At 50.1% G+C, this 26,514-nt stretch overlaps 1 protein-coding gene across 18 annotated transcripts in view; it reads right to left on the reverse strand.

The window, feature by feature from the left end:
• The window catches only part of ZNF536 (zinc finger protein 536), a 431,212-nt gene that overhangs the window by 353,351 nt on the left and 51,347 nt on the right, over window positions 1-26,514 (reverse strand). For 12 of the 18 annotated variants that reach the window (XM_034638014.1, XM_034638007.1, XM_034638010.1 and 9 more), the window contains one exon: window positions 24,065-24,134. The exons of the other annotated variants lie outside the window; for them this stretch is intronic. The gene's annotated coding sequence lies outside the window, so the exon portion shown is untranslated. The remainder of the gene's footprint in view (window positions 1-24,064; window positions 24,135-26,514) is intronic. 18 annotated transcript variants of the gene reach the window in all.

Consider the following 26,514-nt stretch of genomic DNA (forward strand, 5'->3'; position numbering starts at 1 on the left):
TCTGCATGAGACCGATGATCGTATCATCATGTTAGTTTGCCTGACTTGTTCGGCACAAAGAAGGTGGGAACATTTTCTCAAGCAGGGATGTCAGCACTTGAAAAATCCATCACCATCTGTGCTCATTTTCTGAAAGGGAGAAAAACAACCCCTGTTTAAGAATACACCAGAACAAATAACTTGAATGTTTGAAAATAAACCGCAGGGTCAAAGAAACTTTATAATGAAACGGGAAAGCAATGGTATTGTTCTGTTTTTTTGTAACGTGGGCCTCGCGTACCTTCATCCGCCACGTTCTTCGCTCTAAAAATAGATATTAATATCACCCACGGAAAGCCCCGCGCCATGTGAAGTGCATACAAACACGTTATTTAAAAGCGCCAGGCCTTTAGGGCAGAGGCAAGGCCCTGGGAGAGGCCCGTGGGGACAGGACAGCCTTCCCGCGCCCCCGTCTCCCAGGGCTCAATGGCCAGGCCTCTGCATTCAGCACCAGGCCTGGGCCTCCCCAGCCCCGACCGCCTCCCCATCCCTCCTCCCGTCTGAGGGGAAACCAGCAGCCCCTCAATCCCCGCAGGCTGATCGCCCGCCGGAAAGCCAAGACAGGAGGAACTCTGCCTCCCCAAACTTTCCGAGCGAGGCCTGGAGAAGCCACTCCATGACACGGAGGCTGACGCGGGCAGAGAGATGTGAATGAAAACACCCTTAATAAACTTATAAGCCCAAAGCATTCTGATCTAATTTTTCTTTCTGTATCTCGCTATTGTACTTTGTCATGAGGAGGTCTCCCATAAATAATGTAGTGTTCTTATGAAAGTTTTTAAGGCACCGGAGCTGGACAGCAGCGTTACAAATGATAGCCAACACCACGAAAATCAATTAATCAAACGGGAGAACACTACAAGAACTCACAATACACAAGGAGCAGAGGGAAAGATAAATTGATTTTTGCTGCAGCACTGCGCCTTTTCAGCAGCACAACTGTGTGAAAAATACCAGTTAAAAAGTGTGCTGAGGCAGCAAAACCATTTAATACTCCACAAACAGTTATCTAAGGCGACGTCCAATAACCAGACGGTACAGTAATGTGACCTACATACTAACAAAATCATTTTCAGGCACGGAAGCCACTCCGCACTCGCCCACTGGATACCCGTTAGATAACCAGGATCTCTCTCAACCTTGCCGGAAGTTTGGTTTTCCCCCTCTTGCCCATTTCCGCCGCTAAAATGGGCTCCCGGACGCGACCCAGAAAGCAAGCAGGAGACTGAGCGAACACGTCTCCCCGGAGGTGACTTCACGACGCTGGCTACCTCTGGAGTCCCTGCATTTTCATGGAGTTTTTGTGTTTGTTTTGACATCTTTCCATTTCTCCCTTTGAAACCCAGGGGACTCCCTGTCTTGCTCAAAACTTTATCCCTAGCCCAGACTGGGAAATTCTTTCAGTTGTCCGAGGACCCCTGTCCACACAAGTCTTGAACAGTGCTGTTGGGGGGTCTGGCCTGGTGTGGCAAGTCAGCCAGGGGATGTAGGACAGGGAATCACAGGGGATCGCCCTGTGGTTGTAGGGCCCTGGAAGGCCTTCTCAGGGGCCGCTCTCTGTAAGCGGGCCTCACCACCAAGGACCCAGCCCCCAGCCCCTCCTCAGGGAGTCAGGGGAAAATGGCATGGGGCGAAGCCACACAAGGGACTGGCTGTCAGGAGTCAAGGGAGAGCAATCAGCCAGGTCTGAGCCCAGTTGTGATCACAGAGAGACTTCGAGAGACTTCCAGCTGTCCAGTTGTCTGAAGAAGAGAGACCCTGAGAATCCAGGAGTCTCCGAGAATGCTGTTGACTTTCCCAGCAGGTCTCGATTCCCTGCTCTAGCTGACTGCTAACGGCTGCAGTTACCAGTTCTCACTTAACTAATGAGGGCACTCAGGACCTAGAAACGTCCAGCCTCCCCCTTTCGTGGAGCAAGAAAAGCAGGATGGCACCCAACTCAAGAATTCCTCCCCAACTGGAGTTGAGAGCCAGCTTTGTAAGTGCTTTAAAAGAAAAAAAACCACTTCTCTTTGTAAACTTTCTCCCACCCTATTTCAGTCTTTGGAACTTATGACTGATAATCCTCTTTGTTTCAAGAAAGGCATGGTTCATATGAAAAAAAAAATGTTCACAAGATTACATGGAGAGATCGCCAAGTCCCCCCAAAATAATGCCATAAGAGTCAAGTTCATCTCAGTCCACATTCTGAGTATTTTTAGGGTAATGTTACCCTTTATGCACCAAGCTAATAGAGAAAAACCGGACACCTCTATCCCTGGAATGCAGCAGGTGGAATCCCAGATTCTGCTCTCGGTTCTAACACTCGCCTCCAAAGGTGAGAGAGGGCACCTCCCTCGAGATGCGTCTCAGAAGTTCTCCGGGACGTCGCCATCCATCAGCAGAGCCCGTGTTAATACAGGCCTTCACATAATGAACGGTATACTTTGCAGATTTCTGTTTCCAGAAAAGAGTGATTTAATATCATAAAATAAAGCTTCAGACCTCCATGCCAATTACTGTGTTTAAGTCATCGAAAGCCACCCAGGAAGGTTAGGGGAGCATGCCAGTGTTAAAGGAATGTGTAACCCATCTGCAAAGAGAGGCCAAGTTATGCTGCTTTCTGGGTAAGAAGAGCAACTCGCTAAAAGCTTCAACATAGTGAGAAGAAAATGTCAGACGTCACAACCTCATTGCATTGGCAATAAACATGAGCCAATAACTAAATCATTGTCGCTGGTTTTACTTGTGGGTCAGGCTGAGAAACACTGAAACACATAATCAAGTTCTTACTGTATTTTAATAGGAAAACGAAAACCATAGAGTTCAGAGCCTACTGACGATTCCTAAAAGTCAGAAAGCAAAAGGAACGTATAAGGAGAAGGGCTCCCAGGTGAATGAGCAAGGTCTCGGTTGAACTGGGAACAGAAGAAATGAACGCTCACCTTCCTAACTAACCTTCTGTTAGTCCTCTCCTGGGCTCTGCTCTGAGAACCCCAAACAGAAGTTTCCAATGAGAAAACAATTAAAATAAAAAACCTGAAAAACCTCCCTCAAGTAAGACCAATGTACCTGAGGAAGCAGAGTGGTTGTGTTTTATTTTATTTTATTTTATTTTATTTTTTTGGATGTCCTCTGGCCGTGGGAACAGTGCCCAGCTAATCACAACACCCCAACACGACAGCCACACCTCACTCAGCAGTGGCTAGTTTGGGGGCTTAAAAAAAAAAAAAGAATGGCAATATTTCACAAATCAATCAAAAAAAAAGGTAAAGTATTTAAATTTTTTTTAACATCAAGTGTTTTTCAAAGCTATAAATATATATGAGGGAACTAATTGTAAACTTCTCCCAGAAACCCAAATCCAAATTCATGTTGCCATGTGAATTCAATGATAATAAATTACATCCTTCCAAGTAAAGCATCCGCTGTAATAAAACACCCACCCCAGAGAACTCAGAAGCCCTGATCCCAGCTAAAAGGATTCATGCCTTTAGAATTCTGGGCATATATATTATTTTTCTGTCGGTTCTCTCAACTTCTCTCAATTACTGATGTTCTCTATGTAATGAATTTTCTGGGGGTTGATGTGTGATTATGGCTATATTTTTATCTATATGTTTTGTGGCTCTTGTACTGAAGCTCTTTGCTCACAAATCCTTTATTAAAAGTACTAAATTGTAAAAAGCACATTCATATTTCATTCAGTGTTCCACACAGAAATGTGAGTTTTTGCAGCAAACACAGCTGCATAGAGAAAGTTACCATAAAAGAACACACTAGACTATAGATCTCTGCACTTTGAACATTTCAGCTCAGAAGTAACTTTCCTGAAAACTAGGCTTTCCAGAACACTTCCATCTTCTTCCTAACACAAACTCATAACCACCTTCTCCATTTCACAGATCAAAATCACAGGTTCAAAATTCACTATGGATCTCGTGCACTTCTAGGCAAAAGCCGAAACCAAACCCACAGATGTTTCAAACGTGGCAGGCCCTATTCTGAGACCCTGCAGAGTTTCCATTTGTTCTATCGAAATGTTACAGGCAAGAGCCCTATGGGCCCAAGACATCCATATCCGTTCTTTAGATCTTAACTTGAAGTGAGCAAGCAGAGAACAGTGCAGTAGGATGGCCCAGGTGTGAAGCCAGGATAGCGGAAAGACAAGAAAGGGGCCCCAGTGAGTCCTAAGAATTCCAAGATATCGATTCAAAACAAGAGAGGAGAGAAAGGCGAAGGTGAAGTCTGACCAATGCAAATGAGCATCTCTTCACAAAAATGTCTCTCCAGGGAACACGCACGCTGGCCTGGTCAGTTAGCAAGCCACTGACCTTTTGGGGAAAAAAGGAATGTAGAATTAAAACTGCCAATAACACAAAACAATTACTCAACACAGAGATTTCATGAGCAAATGAATAAATGGGTGAATGATGAGAACACGTGTCAGTCGTAGTCAGCATTATAAATGAATCTGATATTAAAATTTGGAGGGAAAAAAATGGATGTGACCGTCTGCCAAATCAAATCAATACTCACGTTAAGAGGACGTACTCTGTGTCCGGCCCGGGCTCCACACTGGCGGACAAAGCCAGGGGAGGGCACTCGAGGGCATCAACGTCTCCCCGCTCACACCGGCCACTGCGGCCTGAAGCCCAGCCAGTGTCAAGGAAGGGCCAGGGTGCACGGCCCCCGGGTCCCTGCCTTGGTCGCAGACGCCATGTTGCCTGGAGGAGTCCTGCAAGGGACCGGAGGAACCTGGGGTCCCTTGAACCCTGACTCCTCCTCCCGCCCAGATCTGGGATCACCAAATGGACCCCACCTGGCCAGAAGAACGTGGCGCAGGCCCCACCCAACACAGATGTTCAAGGGCAGCGCTCGACACTCCCCCCGCTGCGGTGTGTGCTGGGAAAAGCAGAGAGAACGCCAGTGCAGCCGCTCTGATGGAGGGGGCTGAGACATGGGGTGTCTCTTAGGGGCTTGAAACCAAGACCCCCGGGCAGCCAGAGCTGATGCTCCCGTATCAAGACCCATCTACCCAGATGCTCACTGCCAACGCACACCTCCAGGGGCAAAGCCCTTAATCCACCTACTGACAGAGGGCTCTCCTTCTCCCCACACAAATGGGGGAGCTGGGGTGGTGCAGACCGGGTCCTCTAGGGGTCCAGCAGGGATATCAACTCTCTTCCAGGTGGAGTCTCCACTCCTGGTAGGTATCCCCCCGCATCGCCCACCAGCTCACGCTCCTTTAAGTTTTCCCCACTACCCTGACTGGAGCGGGGAGCTCACACCCTCCACCCCATCTTGGGAAACCAAGACCCAGAAAGAAGGAAGTGCCGTCTTGGGCCCTAGAACTCATGAGAAACAAGTTCCCCGGCCTCCCGCCTCCTGGGCCTCGGGCCTCCCCACTCTTCTCTGGGTACTTTCTTGGGCTCTTATGCAAAATGCTACAGAGCTTCAAATGAACAAGGGTACTGGGGATGGAGATGTCTGTTTCCCTCAAGCAGTCTCCCCAGCCCAGAGGTAAGGGACAGCCAAGAGGCCCCCGGAGGCCATGGAGCCCTCCTCCCATGGAGGCATCCTTGCCAACTGGCAGGCAAATAGAATCTGCCTTTGCTCCTACAAGCCCCTCCAGCCCCACCAGGAGCACTCGGGCTTGTCTGTTGCCCATCATTTCCCCACACCGGGCAGGAAGACCCAAGGCCCTGGCAAATAGCCCGCCAGACTGGCTTCTCTGTGGGAGCAGCCCTGTGGGCATGCGCCTGTCACCCTCTCTAAGTGGCAACCGCAGCCCTTTCAGCCATCGCTTTCATGCCAGACCTAGTGGAGCAAAGCACTGCTCAGGGGCCTCACTTGGTCGCCTCACCTGTCAGCCCCAACTGTCTCAGGGAAATCGCTCATCCCACTCCCTTGGCTGGCGACAAGCAGCAGGAGGCCCTGAGAACCTACCGAGCCAGGTCCCCTGGGTTCAATCAGCAAAGTGAGGAGGGCAGATTACACATCTGGTCCCAGCTCCAACAAGTTCCCTGGGCTTCAGTTTTCCCACCTGGAGAATGGGCTCATGACTTCCACTTCTTCCTTTCGGGGGCTTCTGGAAGGCTCAACTGAAGAACGCCTAAGTGACCTAGCTTTGGAAAACATCCATCAGTTCTGCAAACCTCCCCCCCCCAGGGTCTCAAGCTGTGTTTCCTAAGAGGCCCTAAGATAAAGCTGAAGAATAGGGCTCTGTGTGGGAGGTGATCCTGGGAAGTGTTGGTCGTGGGCCAGTGGGGAAGTGACACAGGAAGGAAGCCAATACGAAGTAGGCTAAGGAGAGCATTAGGCTGAGGGCACCAGGGTCCCAATACCACTGCGCTGCTCCAAGACCCTGGGCAAGACCCACTCCATGTTGTCCCAACCAAGGCAGGGGAGAGACGGGTGTCTCCCCGCCAGCACCCGGCCCAGCGTTGACAAAGGGCTGCCCCAGAGGCATGAACTCCCCGCACTTCTGGCCGTCCACACTCGAGTGGTGAGAGGAGCCCCGGGCAGAGTCCAGATGCTTGCCTTCAGCAGCGGTGGGGAGGGGCGGGGGGGTGAGCAGTGGGGCACCCATAGCACGCGCTCTGCCTGGCTACCCTGGCGTCCAAACAACGGGAACCAGACTCTGTTTTCACAGACAACCCCTCAGTTGTCAGCTTTCCAGAGAAACTGCGAACCCAGCTGATGGTGGCAATGTAGTGAGAAACACCTCTGGGGCCTGTCACGGGGCAAGCCTCCAGTCAGCCAGCCAGAGCCTCCCACCTGCAGCCTCGACGCATCTCTTCGCCACACAGGACCTGTCAAGGCACAGGTGCACCCGCCTGGTGGAGGACAAACAGCATGACCAGCACCGGATGCCACCCTCCAGGAGCTTGGGGTCATGTCTGGGAGATGAAGCAGGCACGATGACTGTGAGGACACCAGGAGCAGGCCCTTCCCCCATTCCAGGAGACGTGGGATACCCATCAGGCTCCAGAAAACATTTCTCCACCTGGACCTCCTGGATGTTAAAAAATCGCACATAACCAAAGCACCTGGAACCAAAATGTTTGCAGGTAAAAACCTCAAGTGTCCATATAATCCAATGAATCAGAACCACCAGTTCTTAGAGCCTCCCTGTTCATGGGGGTTTTCCTACATGTCCCAGCTCCCAACGTCTGGAAAAGTTCTGTAAAAATCACCAGGTAAAACAGAGAGTATTTTATAGTCCAGTGGGGGAAAGGGCATAAACTTATGACAGCACAAAGTGTGAAGTCATCACCTGTCCTTCCTTTGCCAGATCTGGCAGAGCTGTGGCTGCGACATCTGGACATACTGAGCATCCCCTACGTGTAGTCGCAGGGGGTGCCGGGCGAGACGGTGGAGGGCTGCATAGCCCTGCCCTTGGGGACACAGCGTGGGCAAAGCAAAGTCCAGCTTCGGGCACAGCAATCTCACGGGAAATTGCAGGGACACGGCAGAGGGACACGCTTCAGCCTGGCCACTGGGAAGTCTGGCTGGAGGAGGGGGACAGGTTGACCTTCCAGGCAGAGGGCACAGCAAGGGGCCTCCTGTGGACGGTGGAGATGCCTAGAGTATGCGAGGACTGGCTAACAGGAGTCAGATCCCTGTGGCTTGTGGGCTGCATCCTCGTCCTTGGCTCTCTAGAGCTGTAGACTCCAAAAGAGAATAATGTCCCTTGAGAGTACCCCACAGACTGAGTTCTAGAGCTGGGGTGCTGCTTAGAGGCTGCGTGTTCACAGACACCCCACTTCCCCCACCTGAGTCCCCGACTCTGCAGACCTCCCCAGTCTTTGTGCAAATCCTCTACAATCCTGCATGTGATAATCCAGTGCCCTGCGGAAGGCCACAGGCTTTGGTAGAGGGGACTGAGCCCCAGAGACAGAAAACCCTGGGTCCAAGCCCCAGGGCTCGCCTGTGGCAGAATTAGAACCAGAAGCCCCCCCCCCCCAGGTCCCAGCTTTGCCCACATGGCTGTAGCCCTGAGTCCCTCCACCTGCAGGACAGAAAAAGCCTTCAACCTCCCAGAGACTTGCAGAACAGCAATACAACCTGTTTGGGGGCTTCTGAAGAAACTGGGCCCCCTCTTTACACGGGCGACACATGCATCCTATTTAAGAATGACCTTCTCGGCCTTACCCCCAGACCTCCTTCTTAGTGATGGAGAAAATACTCCATACAAAACAGTTATTGGAAGAAATGATTCGTAAAACATGCTCAAACATGCTCTATATCTTTACCAAGCCACCTCCATGAAAGTATCCCAGGTCCTGACAATCGCCAGTGGCTGTGCAGAGCCCCTCCACACACCTCCCTGCACAGCTGGCAGAGGTGGGGCTGGTTTTGCCCAGCACACGTGGCACCTGGCAGGGACCTGTCTGCACCCAGCCTGGTAATTCCCATATTCCCCAGGCTTTTTTTTTTTTTTCCAGCATCATACATTATATTTAAGTCTCTCCAGCAATACAAATTTCAATTTGGCCAAGCTCTTTAATATTAATAGTTGTCAATCCAAATGCAGAGTGCATAATAAAAAATTTAATCGAAACGAATAGCTCACATATTTCTCTACCTCCTAAATATAGTTACCAATTAGACAAAAGATTTGGTTATATAACTTTGTAGAATTAAGGCCACCTACTAAAGACCACCAGTTAGGGCTGAGAAAGCTAAAATGCCAGATTCCATCCTGTTAATTACTTTTAAAGATAAAGCACAGTCAACTCCTCGGCTCCTTTATTCATGGGGCACAAACTGTGGCTATGGAATCCCACAGGCATGCAATTCAGGGGAGTCCTTAGCGCTAAATGAGGATCAAAAAGTTATCAATAATGATCAAACCGTCATTTCTATAACACTTTACAGCTGACCAGGCCCAACCACCGGACCTTCTCATGTTGGGGGGAGGGGGTGTTAGCAGTACCACCATCCCATTGCACAGACAGGATAACTGAGGCTCAGAGTGGGTCAGTGAGCTGCTCAGCAAGCCATAGTCAGAGTGGTCCTGGAATCCTGTGTTCTGACCCCAGGCATGGTGTTCACCGCAGCTCCTACCTCCTGAGACACAAAAGCAGCCGCAGAGATTACTCCTGTAGAGCGTGAGAACCCAGAGCTGCTGCCCACTTCCCTCTCTCTGCGGAGACCCTGCATATCACCACTAGACCAGGGGAGCCCCCATCCCCAGAGCCTATCCAAACACCACAGCCAGAATGCCTCCTCGGGCAGGGCAGGGATGAAGGCAGACTTTGCCGTGTGACCAACCGGGGGCAGACCAGGGGGTCCCAGTGCCACGGTTCCAGGGGGGTGAGGGGACCCCCTGACCTGTCCCACATTTCAGAGAATCAGTGAGCTGAAAGGGACCCTGCCTCTCCCACGGAACCCTCCCCCTTGGTTTTGCAGTAACAGAAACAGTCCTGGAGAGACTAAGAGATTTGAGCAAGGTCACCGAGCCGGTTAGTGGCAGAGCTGGGACCACAACCTACACAGGCTCCGGCTCGCGCACTGGAGCGTTGACAAGCTCCACGAGAGCCGGGCACAGCCCAGCCAGGCTCCCCCATCGCGGGGCCTCCTGCCGGGCACTCCGGGCAGCTCTCTGGCAGATGCCTCCAGGCCTCTTCCGTGAGCAGCTCTGGGCCCGGCCTTGAGCTCCATCAAGCAGGAAGTTTAAATGAAATGGCTCCCAAGTTCCTTAAATGGTTTAATAAAACATATACTGACTGCAATGTGCAGTTTATAGTGGCAAACTATTGCCCCTCAGTTGGGAAAAATGACCTCCAGTCGGTAATATTACTTTCAGCTTCATGATTCTGGTCCGCTGTCGGCCATTCCCGCAACCCGCCGGGCAATTCTTTTCCATAACAAGGCGGACTACAGCCACCATGTGCCCCACAGCCCCAGGTGGCGGAGGTGGCGGGCTGGGCCTCCTCACCGCCCCTTCTGTGAGGAGACGAGAGACACAGCAGGCCCATGATGGGGACACATCCAGAGGACAGGAACACAGCTTGGAGGGCAGAGAGACGCCAGAAAATGTGCAGGGGATTCAGAGAGATTTGAGCAACCAGAAAGCAGGATGGCCCCCAAGCTCTGTGTGTGTGTGTGTGTGTGTGTGTGTGTGTGTGTGTGTGTGTGTGTGTACGTGCGCGCTCCCTACTCAACGCCACTCAGATCCCGGATGGGCAACGAGTTCACATTGGGGGGGGGGGGCGCGCCTGAACTGTGCTCATNGTGCTCATGCGCAGCGTAAGATTGAGGAAAACGCGGGGGCGGGGTATAATGTGAATTTCTAAACCTCTACGACATTAATAACGCTTCTAATCACAAATGCCATTTCCGATATTTGGTGCTGAAAGGTTTTTGTCTCGTCTAAAAAAGTACTGGAATTTGACTGCCAGAAACTGATGACCTTTTATCCTAAACTGTGCATTGAGATGGCTTGTTGAGCTCATTAGTGTTATATGGTGAATTAGATTAGACATTTTATGATTTTTCAAAAAAGGCTTTTTTGATATAAAAAAGGCAGCAATTTCCTTTTTTGACATTTTTCATTTTTAAGGTAATAAAAATGGCACATGTGTACCATGGCATAATGGATTAATTAAGGAATATTATGTTTATCCTAACTCTTAACCGACTTGTACATCTCCATAAGTCACTCATAAAAATTAATGCATTATCTTATACCATGGGATGATAGACCTATTTTTACCAAACCTGCTCAGAATACATTGTTCTAAATTGGATTATTCTGAGAAATTGTGAATACCATATTCTGGTATCCATCAGTCCAAAATTATATTGTTATTTTAAAATGTTTTATTATTATATATAAAACCAAAACCTTCTTCCTACTGTGGCTTTGAATCGACAGGCTTTTCTTGCTCTTAAAAGATCAAGCTGCTCCCTCCACCCACACTCCCAGGCAGGCTATTCTATATCTTCTTTCATTCACAATGGATTTGTTGTTTAAAAAACACATGCGCTGCATCAAAGAATCACTGGACGATATTTTTTGGCTATTTCTTTGTGTCTTGGTGGTAGATGTGAATATAAAAGAATATTCATGCAAGATTCATAAAGGCCCCNCTGTGGCTTTGAATCGACAGGCTTTTCTTGCTCTTAAAAGATCAAGCTGCTCCCTCCACCCACACTCCCAGGCAGGCTATTCTATATCTTCTTTCATTCACAATGGATTTGTTGTTTAAAAAACACATGCGCTGCATCAAAGAATCACTGGACGATATTTTTTGGCTATTTCTTTGTGTCTTGGTGGTAGATGTGAATATAAAAGAATATTCATGCAAGATTCATAAAGGCCCCAGATTTCTAAATCAACAGATGAAAAATCCCTAAAAATAATAATGTCCAGATGTTGCTTATTTAAATGAGCTGTTGTCATTTAATGTTGCCAATCACAAAAGTGAAAGAATTTGTGAGTTTCAAGGTATTTGTAATTTATAGAGGATTATAATTTTTTATCAAGGGAGCATCCAGGGCGATTAAAATCAGCAATTTCAATAAATACAAATGATTCTCTCACAGAGTCCACCTTTATAACCTTGGCCTCACACCACAAAGCCCACGCTCTCTTTCTTTTCCAGGCCCCCTTCAGGGGAAACTGTAACTTGCCAGCCCGAAAATGCAGATTGTCTTTAATGTGCTAGAACTTCAAAATTGGAGGGACTCTGAGGAATCATACAGACCTCATTTCTCTTTTTATTGGTGAGAAAATTGAGATCTGGGAACTCAAAATGTTTGACCCAAAGCCCCTCAGCTGAGAAGTAAGAAAGAAGCTCCTGGCATCTAGTCATCCAAGGTCCAGGCGGGGGCCCTGCCCACGTGCTGACGTTTAGGCCCATAGTGCCTATAATCCCAGGACGCTGCATTGTCAAAGGGATTTGTGAGACATGGAGACCCTCAGGCCTCTTTCAAGACCAGCACACCTCCAGGTCTGGGCCTGGGATCCTGCACGTGAAGCAGGTCCTCCCAGTAATTCCTAAACCACGACTACAATATGTTCCCTGGCCCCGTGTTTCCCAGATTGCAAAAGAGGGTCTTTGCAGTGAGACAGGATAAAGGAGGCAGCAACTCGGTCTTCTGTGGTCATCAAGGTCCCCAGCCTAGAGCTACCAGCAGCGGGAAACTCTCAACCACAGGGCGGGCATGAGACTCTGTGTCTGAGAGACTGGAGGGTGGGTGGTTGACAGAGCCCGGCCTGATACCAGTGAGACCTCCATCTGAGGCATGAAGCCCCCACTCTGCATGCTGGGCCAGGCCCAGCCCTCGGCCCCACCGGTGCGCCGCACTGTGTGACAGGGCAAAGGAAGAACCCTGTCCTTCTGCAAGTGAGTAGCATGGGGGTGACCCCCAGGGGGACATCCTGAGCGTGCCTCCTCTGCTCCAGGGGCAAGCGAGGGGCTAGGCTTGACTCAGAGTATGGGGGATGCTTCTTTGGTGCCTAATGGGTGTCCAGCATGGGCCCGCTCTCCTAAAACGGAAGTGGTTTGGCGACTGGTGAGCAGGACATCAATGCGAGAAACTCAGCTCCTAAAGGGCACTCTTTTGAGGCCAGTAGGCTCCTGCTGCCTGACCCCTGAGCTCCCCGGGCACTACGTCCACATTCTAATGAAGTACAGACCAGCCTGGTGGGTGTAGCCTGCAGAAAGAGCCACCTGAGGGAGTTTCACTCCGCACGCACCCACTCCTTCCCCTGAGCTGTCACCCACTCTGCAGGTCCCAGAGTGTCGGATCCTCGGCTACGGCCGGTGCTCCCCTGCAGAGACGGGAGTGCCGACCACCCGGGGCCCCGGAGTCTCTGCCAGGGACAGCTTTCTCTCCTCTCATACAAGATGCAGCCCCGTCCCAGAAGAGGTCGGCCAATCTGAACTGAACAACCTTTTTAAAGCTCAGTCATAAAACCTGCAAAGGTACAAAAAGGAAGTGCCTTGGGGTCAAACGTGTTCTATTAGGAAAATTACTTCTGTCGAAATTCCGTTAAGCTGGAGGTAAGCTTTCCCGTGCGTGCCTTTGCCCAGGATACTAGGAATCGAAGTATTTGCCCCTAGAAGATGTCAGTAAGCAGATGCCCAGGGACGTCCCAGAGAGTCTGCAAACCGGCCTTCCTTTAGAAGCCCACTGAAGATGGAAGGCCAACGAGAGAGGAAGCTCAGGCTTGAGGCTTCCCTGGGCAGCCTGGGAGGTGCCATGGGGAGGGTCTCCGAGTCTGTAGCATGGGGGGACCTCCCTGGTGGGGGTCCCGCGGGGCCTCTCAAATGCTTCATCCCTCCCTGCTACCAAACTCCGGCTCTAAAGCACGAGGTTCACACCGGGGGAGCCGGCGCAGGTGCGCCAACAAGAGGAGGGCTAAAGGGTCCTGCAGCCTCCACCGGGCGCGGAGGGCAAGGGGAAGACCATGTGTCCGTGCATGCCTCTCTGCCCCCAGCTCTGCCTCGAGCACACAAGGTGAGCAGGGAGCAAAACCAGCTCTGACTTGACGTCTCTGCAAGGACCCGCTGTGCTGGCTGCCTCCCTGGCTCCAGGGGTGACGGGGCAGGCAGCACGCGCAGGGCTGGCCCACACAGCCCTCTGCGGTTAGAAGCAGCAGCCACAGCGGCTAGAGCCGGACCCTGGAGACTTCCACCCACCACCCCTTTCCCTGGCTGGCTCCCAGACTCTCGCCCCAGACACTTCTGCACAGTTAAGGGCTGAAGGAAGAGGGCCTCCCCAGAGAGGAAGCTCACTGACCAGTGTCCCCAGGAGGCCTAGGCCACCTGGGACTGTGACCAAGAAGGACAGCCCTGGTGACTTCTTCCAAGGGGCGACCAGGGGCTCTGAGCTCCGTCACCTGGCCCATCGGGGCAGCGAGCACCTGGCCCTGCAGAGCACGGGGCCCTGCTCTGCTCTCTTCCCAAAACACTGATAGGCCCTTGGCTGCCACACTCCACTGGCCTTCCCAACAGCGATTCTCATGTCCCTACAGTCTGAACGGCTTCTCCTGCGATCTACACGGGCTTCATCAAACACTTGGGCCACACACCACATGAGATAATGGCCGTCCTTATTTCATGGGATCCTTACGAGACTTAAATAAGTTCAGGCATCTACAACAGGAACAGTGCCTGGCACTCGGGGAACAGTCAATGGGCACGCCCAGCTGCCCACACAGGACTTCGCCCCGAAGCTGAGGCCAGGCCCCACCAGGCCTCCCTACAGGCCTGAGCAGTTAGAGGCCAAAAGACATGCTGGAGAAGCTGACCGCAGGATGGGGCAGGCTAAGGGGCAAAGAGGGCCACTCCCTGCAGCAAAAAGGACCATGGAACCTGCTCTGTTTTTCTCTCAGTTGGAGAAGCCATAGTCACCATCCTGTGATTAAGAGTCTTGCCTTTACTTCAGAGATTCACAAACTTTTTTTTCTACCCAGAAATCTTTTTCAAATGAAACCTTCACAAGGAAGCTCTCTGCGTGGAGCAGACAGGCATGGCCCAGACAGAGCGGTTGGGGGGTCCCAGAGCCCCCTGCCCCCACGCCCTTGTGATCTGTGTAACGACTGTCAGGTTACTTGAGGGCATTACACCTGTGCTTTGCACAGTTCGGCCCCCAGAGCAGCGGCAGTGACACTGCCTCAAACTTGTTAGAAATTCAAGTTCTTGGACCCCGCTTCAGACCTTCCATCAGTGCTCCCTAAGGCAGCAGCTCACCCTGATTGTACGGCTGATTGGATTGTTCTGGGGTGGCGTGTAGACTTTGGTGGGCCGCAGACGCTCCCCAGGAGCTCCTCATCAGCAGGCGAGGCCGGGAACCACCATCTAGCCCTGGCAGCTCCGAGGGCGCTCCTGGGAGCAGCAGGGGCACGGCCCGGGAGCCTGTCGGGGGTGTGGCTCTCTGTCCCCCAGACCCAGAGTCAGAGTCCACACGTTAACCACGATCCCAGCCCTGTGTGTATATTGCTGACACCCAATCTAGGTGGTTCTGCGTAAGACCTGGAAAGAATCGTGGACACCATGCGGTCCAAACTCTTCACACACCCCTGCCCCCCCAGGGTGGGAAGCTGAGGCTGGGGGTGGCCTGAGACTCCACAGGTCACCCTGTCTACCGCAGCAGAGGCAGGATCTGAAGACCCTCCTCGAGTCCAGGCTGGCCCTCCTCTCCGTGCCCATGCAGCCCCAGCCGTGCATGCTTGCCTCAAACTTGGAGGCGGGGAGGGCGGGGCAGAGAAGCTGTCCCATAGGAGGAAGCAGTTCCTGAGTGGTATCTAGGGGGTCAGGGATTCCCACCGGGGATTCTGCAAACTCCCAAAATGCCTTCCAGGGAAGTGACCATTCATGAAGAGTTTTGCCACTCACCGTCTTGTTACTGGAGACCTGATAATACTGGGGATGTTACGTGTCTAGAAACACACATATTGGGGCCTAGAGAGGAGAAACAGAAACTTGGGGATGATTCCGGCATGCACCAAACTTAGGTTTTCAGTGTCAATATTTTCTTAAGTTATGTTTTGTTAAGGAACAAAAACTCTCCCGTTGAGCCCAGCTCAGTCATAAGAGCATCATTCTGTGTTATTCACTGTTTTTAGACACGAAACAATCCACACACATGAACATGGGGAAAACTTGATTATCTCCTTGCAATATTCCATGAAGAAAATAAAAATGTCTTTGGGGTAGGGAAAATTCAACACATACACCCCTCCACCATTGCCCCTGCAAACACACACACACACACACACACACACACACACACACACACACACAGGACTCCATCTCTGAAAAGTTCCCTCCCCTCTGGGCTGCGAGTTCCTCAGTGTTGAGGGGGTCATATCGCACTCACTAGGGCTGAGCACAGAGACTCCTGATAAAGGCTCAACTGCTGGTCAGGAGAGTGACCAAGAGAACAGGCCAGTCAGAGCCAGAAAAGGCAGGACACCCAAAGTCAGATGCATTTGCGGACCACCCTACTACCACCTACTGGGCTAGGGGCAGGCAGACACCAAGATCAGGCCAAGACCCAAATCTTAATCTATCAACAGAAAAAAAAAAAAATAGTCAGAGCTATCCCCATTTCCAAAGTCCATTATCACACTATTCTCCCACTCACTCTGAGGCACAAAGCAATTTCCAGACCAATTCATTCCTTGAACGCTTCCCAAGCACCTAGTAGGCGCAGGCCCCTTGCATAAGGCACCACTGCACATTTTTAACCACGAAACTCAAAACCCAAAGTCACTGCTGTCCTTCTCTCAGTGTGCTAACATGCCGATCACATCATCATCCTACAACTCAGCTTATCATACTTCCCTTTGTGCAAAATGAATTGTGCCAGAAAGCCATGAGGGTAGAGCCGGCTGAAGCCACGGTCAAGAGTTCGAGTTCGTGGAAAACACTGCTGTGCTTCATGCTGCCACGGCACGAAGCCTACTGCTGAAATACAGTAGTGACGGGGAGGAAATGTCACGCATTCTCAAACATAGCAGGAGAACCACATCGCCGTGCTAGAGACAGACCTAAGGCCAAGCATTCCCTGGAGGCCCCCAACATCCCCTAAACTTGGATTGATGGGTTATTTCCATAATGCACACAACTACATAAAATCAAGGAAGACTTTCCTCTCCAACGGAGAAAGAACAGATAACTGTCCACACTTGGTCCTGTGCATGGAGAAATGTCAGAAGGTTCCTGGTACCAAGTGCACACATCCTGGCGGACGGAGAGAGAAGCAGGGAGGGGAGGAGGAAGGCAGCAACAACGGCCTGATCCCTCGGTAGCAACAGCTGACCATCTGAGCCAGAGAAGTAAAGGGGATGCCGAGACAGTCCCCGGGGAAATGGGACAGCGATCTCCACGTTCGGAGGAAAAGATTTGGGGCCAGCCCAAGATCTCTATGTTAAGATTCATGCCTCACAGCATGTGATGGAAAGAATGAAGGGGAAAGAATCAATCAACACGTTTTCCTGTATACCCTGGCTTTCTTTCCTCTGGGTTGGGAAAATAACTCACTTTTTTAATGCAAGAAGAAGTTATCGATTTCCTTCTAATCCCGAGGAAATGCTGTGTGTGTAGACACGCAGGTATCCCGGAACCAGGTCCTGCTTCAGCAGGGTTGAAGGCCCACCCTGTCTCCCAGTACAGGCCTAGGTCTTAGCGTTCACATGTAAAAAACCAAGGAAAGCTCAGCCCCCCATGCACCACCTCGCATCTTCGTTTCCTCCCTACATTTGCCACTTCTCCCAATGACAACACGGCGTTTTAATATAATGATATTTTTTCCCACTAGGACCTGAGCTCAGGCTTACTAAAGCCCTAGTGAGTGTGCAGAGCAACTCCCGATGATTATGCTTATGGTGATGGTGACAAGTGTGAGATGTAGGGGTCCCAGGGACAGGCACGTGCCTCCTGGTTTAGCCATATCTGGCTGTGGCACTGCTGCAAGTCAGCTATGTTTGCTGAACCTCAGTTTCTTTGTCTGCAGAATGGGTTGCTCAGGGGATTAAACCAGATGATGGCTAGCGAGGTCTTAGCATGGCGCAGGCTTGGCCAACGCATTCCGTAAAGGGCCAGCTGAGAAATCGTGTAGGCTTTGCAGGTCACACAGCCTCTGCCCCAACTACCCAACCATCAGTACAGTGCACAAGCAGCCACTGGTGATCCATCAATGAAGGGGAGTGCCTGGATCCCTAGAAAATCTTCTGTTGAGACATTGTTTTTCTTTTGATTTTTTTCAATCACTTAGAAATGTAAAACCATTCTTAGCTCATACGCTATACAAAAACAGGCAGAACCACAATAACACATCAGCTTACACCCATCAGGAAGGCGGCCCTCGACAATTCAGAAAACAAGCGTTGGGAAGGAAGTGGAGACACTGAAATCCTCGTATGTTGACACTAGGAAGGTAAAATGGTACAGCAGCTATGGAAATACCAAAAAACAATTACAAATAGAATTACCATATGATCCAGCAATCCCACTTTGGGGTATATATCCGAAAGAACTGAAAGCAGGGTCTTGAAGAAATATTTGTATGCCCGTGTTTAGAGCAGCATTATTCACAATAGCCGAGACGTGGAAACAACCCCAGCGTCCACTGATGGATGAATAAACAATATGCGGTATGTATACACACAGACACACAGACACACACACATACAAATGCACGCACGCATGCACACACACAGCGGAATATTATTCAGCCTTAAAAAGAAAGGAAATCCCGTCACATGCCACATTGCGGATGAACCTTGAGGACGTTATGCTAAGCAAAGTAAGTCGGTCGCAAAAGAACAAGTACTGTATGATTCTACCTCCACGACATACCTAGAACGGCCAAATTTATAGAGACACAAAGTAGAATGGAAGTTTCCAGGGGCTGGAGGGAGAAAGTTATAGGGACTTACTGCGTAGTGGGTACAGAATTGGTTTGGGATGATGAAAAAGTTCTGGGGATGGATGATGAGGAGGGCTGCACAACTGTGTGAGTGTACTTAATACCACCGAGCTATACGCTTGAAAAAGGTTACATTTTTAATAAAAAGAGATAGTAAGTGTTATGTATATTTCATTACAATTCTTAGAAGTTTTTTTCACATGGTAAAAACATAGGCAATATGCCCAGGTATGACCCACAGGCCATAGTTTACCAACCCCTGGCATTGGGCATAAAAGCAATGCAGTAAGCATCACCCCAAAAAGGAAAATGAGGGGAAGGGTACCAAGGTTGTATGTGAAAAGAGGTCTCAGAGGCAAATGAAGGACTTTCTAAGATTATTCATTCAAGTCTATCGAGCACCCACTCGGGCCCCAATCATCATCTGGGCATAGACAACAAAAGCAGAGGCACCCCCAGGCTCTACAACCCCACCCTTCCATCCTGCACCCCACTGTCTAAGGGAAGTCCCCTGTGCGTACGTGGGGGCATGCCCTAAGATGCACTGAGGTGCCCCGTGGGCCGGGACGGGGAGGCAAGGCCACACAGGCACGTGTGTGGCTCACACATGGAGACACACCCTCCTTGGCGTGGTCAGCGATCTTGTCAGGGACAGAAAAGTTCAATGACTACAAGGGTGAGTTTAATTATATGTTGTCGCTGACTAGCAGTGGTTACAACGGTACAATTACACATGCATTTATCAGCAAGATCCTTGCATACATAATAAACCAAAAGCAAAACGTTACATTTCAGTGGACGCTGAAAATATCAAATGGGGCCGTGACGCAAAGCAGGCCCGCTCACAAGGGGGTGGGAGAGCAAAGCCACGAAGCTCCCCTGCTTTTCAGGAGCTGACTGTTCCCACCCACCACGACCACGTGGCATCCATCCCAGGAATGCGCTCCCCGAACACCAAGTAAATCCCAAAGCCCAGTGGCGTGTCAACAATGTTCCCTCACAAAGGGGAAGCTGACTTTGGAAACTCACCACCTTTCTGATGCTCTGTGAACTGGCTAACCACCCCGGGTCCCCGGGGGTGTCAGCAAGACCACAGGCCTGGCAGCACCGGGGGGTTCTGCGCTCTGGTATGAGTCTGAGGGGGAAAAGCTCATTATCTGAAAATGGCCTATACTTTCCTTAATCTTGAATAAATAGAGAGAGGGGAAAAGTCGACTAAGCAGAGAAAATGCAAATAAATATACGTGAGTATCAAAGGCCTACCTGGGGCCAGGCAGGTTTGAAGCACATTACACTGATGAGTTGTATAATCTACTGCATGGTCGTTACGGTCGTTCCCAGTTTACAGATGGCAAAACTGAGGCACAAGACTAAGTCCCTTGAGACATGGTCACAGCAGCTCGTGAGTGGGGGAGCCAGGGTTCTAACCAGGAGACTTGAGGTTCCAGAGTCCCTATCTTTGCTATAGCTGGCCAGGTCTAGGGGTCATTTCTCTCTCTTCTTGCTGTGTGGCTTTTACACTAGTGAGGCTATGACGTTCATTGTGCAACAATCTACAAGTCAAGCACATGGTGACTTCTTGCCCTCATCACTAGGAGTAAGTTTCCAATAGACAGTGTCTGCTGTGTCTGGCTTTGGGAGCCCCACCACCCAGAGCCTCAGCCTGTCTCTTCAGGATGGCTGACCCCACACGGCCAGCCACTGCCCAGCCCCACAGAGATCAGGCACGGAGAATATGCAGAGGACAGACGAGAGCCTCTAGAAGAACATGAAATACAATATAGAGTCTCGCCCAGGAGACAGACAGCTAGTCATGTGGACAGGAAGTCTTCTGAGGCTCATCAACTCCTTGTCCACGCACCACGTTGAAAGAGGTCACCTTCTCCTGCTCTGCCTCCAGGTGTTCAGTCTCGGTCATCTGTGTCTGTGCCCTTGTGGCCGTCTAAAGATGTTTATACAATAAGGCATCCATGTGGTTTCAGCTTACAGAGATCACCTGGCACAGTCCTAAACATATTTTTCTATTTTAAAAACTGGATTGAAAAGAAGAACTAATGAGAATGTCTTTGTATAACTGACCATTTAGATGTAAAAAAAAAAATGTTTAAGAGGACAAGGGGTAAAGAGATGCTTAAAAGTGGGATTTTGTTTCTAGTGCTAGGCCTATATCCTAAGATCTGATCCAGGTTTGAGATAGAACTCCATCCATCAGCACATCCACTTATCCAACAATCCATCCATCCATCCATCTACCTGTTCAACCATCCATCCGTCCATCTATCCATCCATCCATCCATCCACCTATTCATCCATCCATCCATCCATCCATCCACCCATCTATCCACCCATCTATCCATCTATCCATCTATCCATCCATCCATCCATCCATCCATCCATCCATCCATCCACCTATTCATCCATCCACCCATCCATCCATCCATCCACCTATCCATCCATCCATCCATCCATCCATCCATCCATCTACCTATTCATCCATCCATCCATCCATCCATGCATCCATCCACCTATTCATCCATCCACCCATCCACCCATCCATCCACCTATCCATCCATCCATTCCATCCATCCATCCATCCATCCATCCATCCATCCACCTATTCATCCATCCATCCATCCACCCAACCATCCACCCATCTATCCATGCATCCATCCATCCATCCATCCTGCCAGTCACCGGTTTTATTGAGAACCTAGTAAGCATCAGACACTATTTCAGGAATGCAGAAAGCAACACTGAAGAACACACACAAAAGGCCCTACTCTTACCAGGTTTACGCTATAGTGGGAGAGACAGACCAGAAACCAGTAAAGAAGGGGTGGGTCACCAAAATGCTCCCTGCATCAAACATCACAATGTATTTGAAATCCTCCTAAAACAAAGGTAAATCAGAGCCATTTCCTCATTTGTTGTTATCATCAAGGATCAGTTGTAAAAACAAACAAGAGTGTCTTCTATGGAAATGCTAACAGTACAAAAATGTATTCCAATGTGGCAAGAATCATTTGAGGGCAAATACTACATGCCATATTTTTATGACAAAAGCTTTATTTTTCGTCTTCTCTTCCTTGATTTAAATATATACATGTATGTGGGTGCACATGTAACAAGATTCAAGTATTTCAATATAAATTTTGTATTCAAAATACTTTTCCTGATTTCAGTTGATTGCATATTTCGAGCCAATGTTGCAGCAGTAATTTTTGTTCTGAATCAAAAGCAAGGCTCGCTCTCTCTCTTTCTCTCTCTCCTGTGCTCAACAAACTCTCCTTCCCCCATACCCTCTAGCCCTAAGAAGCCCAAATGTTCAAACTGTTTCCGAGCTGAGTGGTATCAAGGGCAAAACCTGTTCCTCCCCATGCATTTTCCTGCTGAAGGTTTTGGGGGCTCGAGGGGCTGGGGCGCTGGCGAAAGCCACGTCACAAAGGCATCAGAATAGAAGGACAAACCTTCCCACTTCGATTTGAGTGTGTAATTGTTTGAATACATCTCGCCTGCGCTACAATAATGTCATCCTTGGTTGACACAGATTTTAAAGCCCTTTGAAAAGGTGGAATGTTATCAATCATGGTCGTGATTATAATGGGATTTAAGTGGAAGAAGTGAAGATTCAGACCCTTGCTGGGGCCAGGCTCTGCGACAGAGGAGGGAGGAGAAAGACGGAAGAAGGCTGGGTTTCAGCCAGGAAGAGGACGCAGTGGGTAGCTGACACCCCCGCATCTCCCCTCTCAAAGCCAAAGATGTCCCAAAGAAGGACTGCAAAGCTCTGGAATTCCGGCTGCAGTGACGTTGCCCCACGCCCAAAACCCATCTTCTTGTGTTCCTATCACATCAGACCAGTGGTTCTCAAACAGGGGTGGTTTTGCCTCCCAGGGGACCATTGGTAATTGTGGGAGACATTTCTGGTTGTCACAGCTCAGGGGAGTTCGGTCTACAACTCGCATCTGAGTGCATGAGGGCCAGGGATACTGGTAAACATCTGACAGTGCACAGCCGGTCCGCTGTAGCAAAGAGCCACCCAGCCCAATGTCAATAGCACCAAGGCCAAAAAAACCCTGCCTCACATCCCGAGAGGCTGAGCTGGAGATGAAGGGCGAATGCAAACCCCAGGGAAAGGGGCTTGGAGCTGCTTCCCCTGGCTCTGCTAGCCTCCTCTTCACCAGCAGACCAAGGCAGGTGACAGAAGAGAGGATAAAACAGGAGAGGAAGAAAGGACTCTGAGCCAAATTACTTTTTTGCCTTTTGATCTAAAACACACCTTCCTTATTACACGTCAGAAGAGACTGGAAACCCAGCGATGTTTTTTTTTTTTTCTTCAAGGCAAAACAAGCCAGGATCTGCTGGTGGCGGGTCTCTGAGACTGTCCAAACTCTCCCTGACAAATCACAACACTACCTACGGATGTCACATTCACCCACCGAACCCAATCACATGCCCGGATTACTAAGGCAGAGAATCGTGAATTTCATTAAATATGTTAAAGGGGAAAAAATCAGCTTTGAAAAATAGTAATCCTGTCTTTCAACAAAAATATTATAGGAAGCTATGAATTTGGTAGATCCGAATAGGATGTTGGTACATGTTTTACTAAGGTAATATAATGGCACGCTATTATTAGATCACATTAATCATTACTGTGCCAACGGCGCTGACAGCCCCACTGAAAAGGATTGAAAGGCCTGGTAATGGATATAAATTACCCATTGTGTGATAAAAGGATTTTTACTAAGAAGGTAAGAATAAAACAGCAAATTTCTAATATAACTGTTGTATAAAAACCAAAATAAAAGTAATCCATGGTCAGTAATATCCACAAAATCAGAAGTAAGCACTTTCTCAACAAGATAAAGTCACAATAAAAGAATATATATTCAGTACCACGTAAAATTAATTTCTGAGTGCATAATTTTGCTATCAATTTCCCCAGTTGTGTAGTGACCTCTGAGGCCTGTGGTCAGGGAGAGGTGGGCTTGGCTAATGAGATCCAGAGTGAGTTTACAGAGATATCTCGGGGAGCTCTGATGGGGCGGCTACAGGCATTGAACGCAAGCCCTGCCCCTTCGTCTGTGTTGTAAGTTTTTATCAGCTTCGATGCCAGGAAACCACTCCATTACTGAGTCTGCGATCTTGAGTCTGAGATGAGGAACACGAAGCTTCCCTGGGACAAGTTTCCTCCAAGACCGGGCCAGGCCACGGAGCCACAGGGCAGGTGACGGGGCAACAGGCCACAGGTGGTGCTTGCCTGGGGCCACCTGGCTTTGGGCAGCAGCCCCACCAGCTCCCCTTTCCACCCGCCAGCTGGTGGACAGTGACTCTTAAGGATGTCAAACAGAGAGAAAGAAGTCACCCTTGCAGGGCTTGGCCCCATCTGTGACCTCATGCTGAGACTTCCGGAGCGTGTCTTGACATTGTACGTTCATCCCACCTAGAAGCCCCGGGAGCCACACGCTCCACCTCAGAGAACCTTGAATCCAGAAGCTTCTCCACACCCCATCTCAGCGCAGGGAGGAGAACGGAGCAGCTAGGAGAATGCTTACCCAGCCCGGGGGCGGACAGCCCAACGAGGGCAGCTTGGACAGCCCACAAACTCACAGACAGACACCACTTCAACGAACTACAAAACGATGTTCCTTACCGGGCGAGTCTTAAAGCAACGGAGCTCCCTCCTGGCTGAAGGGTAGTCTTAAAGCCGTGGTGGGCGGGAACTGTAAAAATAGGACCTGTTAGCAAGTCTCCATGTCAGACATATCGACTTCAGTAAGACAGGTAAACAGCATTCATCCAAGGTAACAATTTGCCAGGCTAGTCGAGAGTCTAACAATATTTAATAGCCCCACTGCCCCAATTCATTGAGCGATTTAAAAATGGGAACTATGTGACCTTTGCTGCAATAAACCCAATTTGCTCAGCTCCTTCTAATGGGAAATTGCCACCTGCAAATGAGAAGGGGGTGGGGCATCTAACCGTTTCTTGTTCAGATAGGACAGAAGAAATAAGCAAATAAGCAAATAAGCAAATAAGGGCTGGCTGGCTCTCTCTCTCTCTCTCTCTCTCTCTCTTGAATTCTAAAGTTTGAGGAGCTGAGGAAGTACTCAGGGGTTCTTTTTTCTCCCTGATTTAAGGAGCCCCCTTCAGGAGACCACAATTCCACCCAAATTCCAATGGACCACACCTGTTCGGTGGCCAAGGCAGCATTCAGTGCGTCCACACCAGGAATCAGCCACTGACCCAGGCTCTGGGGTGTGGTGTGGCATCAGTCCTCCCTCCTGAACCAAGACCCAGGAAGCAGGAGCCAGTTAGGTGTTTGACGTTCTCCTGTTTTATTACTAAAGTAAGCCCCACGTAGGGGAGCTCCTCCATTATGACACACTCGGACGAGATGGGGTCCTGGAGGGGAAGCCGAGACGCCTGCCCACAGCGGTTCCAGAGCTGCGGGCTGGGGTGATCAAGCCAGGTCCCAGCCCATGATCTCCAGTCCACTCCCTGGGTCCAGCCTCTCCTGGTCCAGTGCAATCCGGAATCCAACTTCCAGAAGGGAATTTTACAGGGCAAGCAAAATTCCCTCTTGAAAAGTTACATTTGACTGCAGCCGAAGTTGTACGTTCTGGCATCAGAGAAGTGGAATTCCAGTAGGCACTCAAGGGTGTGTCTACGAATGGGAAACCAGAATATGCGCTCGGGGAGCCCGTGGGGGAGCCCCAGCCCACGCTGATGAAATCTGGACATGAAACCACTGGCATACAGCACTCTGTCCAACTCCAGCATTGATTTCTGGCAACCAAAAAGGTGTTGGCTGACTGAGTGCGCAAAGTGCTTCCTCATAGTGTCACAGGGACACTGCTGTTTGTAAACTAATTTCTACCTGCCTGTCTTGAGACATAGAGCAAAAGTTTACATCTCAACCATCTGCAACAAGGAAAGAAATCACAAGTCTCTCTCTCCCCCTCCTTCCCTCTCCTCAATCAGATTATCTTCTGCATTTTCTTTTTCTGCATCATTCAACGTTAAAATCTAGAGAGAGAGGAAAGCAAATACTCGATGCTGTGCTTTCTCCTGTCTGTCTCAGTGATGGGCCGAGTGGGCCCCAGCACCCGGCTGGCTCTGTGAAGACAGACTTGCTTTGCTTACGAGATTCTTTACTTTTAGGGAGGGGGTTGCAGGAGGTGGGGGATAGACTCAGATTTTCTGTCCAGCCTCATGGCTTGCAAAATTCTAAGACCACTCTCCAGGGACTGTTCACTTAGAAGTTTTGTGGATTCCAGTGACAGGGAGAACATGGGGAGACTTCACCTGGAGTGTCCCGTACCCACATGCCTGCTGGCTTCACATCATTGATCAGAACCTCACCGGCTCTGGGAATCTGCCCTTGGGGCCCTGATGGGAGCTCCTATGCCCTGAATCTGTCAGGGCCCCCATGCAAGCTCTGTGGCTGCATTGGGAGCTATGCCCTTGTAAAGGCTCTCCCGAATGATGGTGGGGGCAGGGGGTTATCCAAAGGTGGCTGGCCCACCCGGGCCAGGTTAGCCCAACAAGCTTCCTGCTGGGATAGCAGCAGAGGCCATGTTCAGAAGGCATGCTGGATTCTCAGGGAAAGGAAACCGAGTTAGTGCCTCTGGTACCTTTCTGAGCCATCTAGAAGGGGCTCCGCCTGCCCGATATCGTTACAGCCACTGCAGGTGGGCAAAGGGGAGCACATCAGACCACTGACACTCTGGATGTGGGGTGGGGAGGAAGGAAAACGCCGGCCCAGCAATTCTGTCGCACTCAATGGAAGAAACAGCTGTCTTGGTGCAAGTAGCAACTTGCATTTAGAGAAAATGCGGTGACATAACCAGAAACAGGTCCCTGATGGGAGGCCTCCCGTTGCCCCTGCCTCCCACGTGGACCCCGCGTGGAGGGGATGGAGGAGGGGGGCCACCCAGGAGACCGTGCCCACAAGCCCAGTGGGTGCAGCTACCACCAGATCTGTGGAAGGGTGGGACGGGGCCGATCACAAAGGCAGCAAAAAGCACGGCATGAGCCAAGGCCAAGGTGGGTGCAGCCATCCCACCAAAAGGATCACCTCCACAGACACATTTCAGTGCC

This window comes from Ailuropoda melanoleuca, chromosome 12 (assembly GCF_002007445.2).
Source record: "Ailuropoda melanoleuca isolate Jingjing chromosome 12, ASM200744v2, whole genome shotgun sequence".
Lineage (NCBI taxonomy): Eukaryota > Metazoa > Chordata > Mammalia > Carnivora > Ursidae > Ailuropoda > Ailuropoda melanoleuca.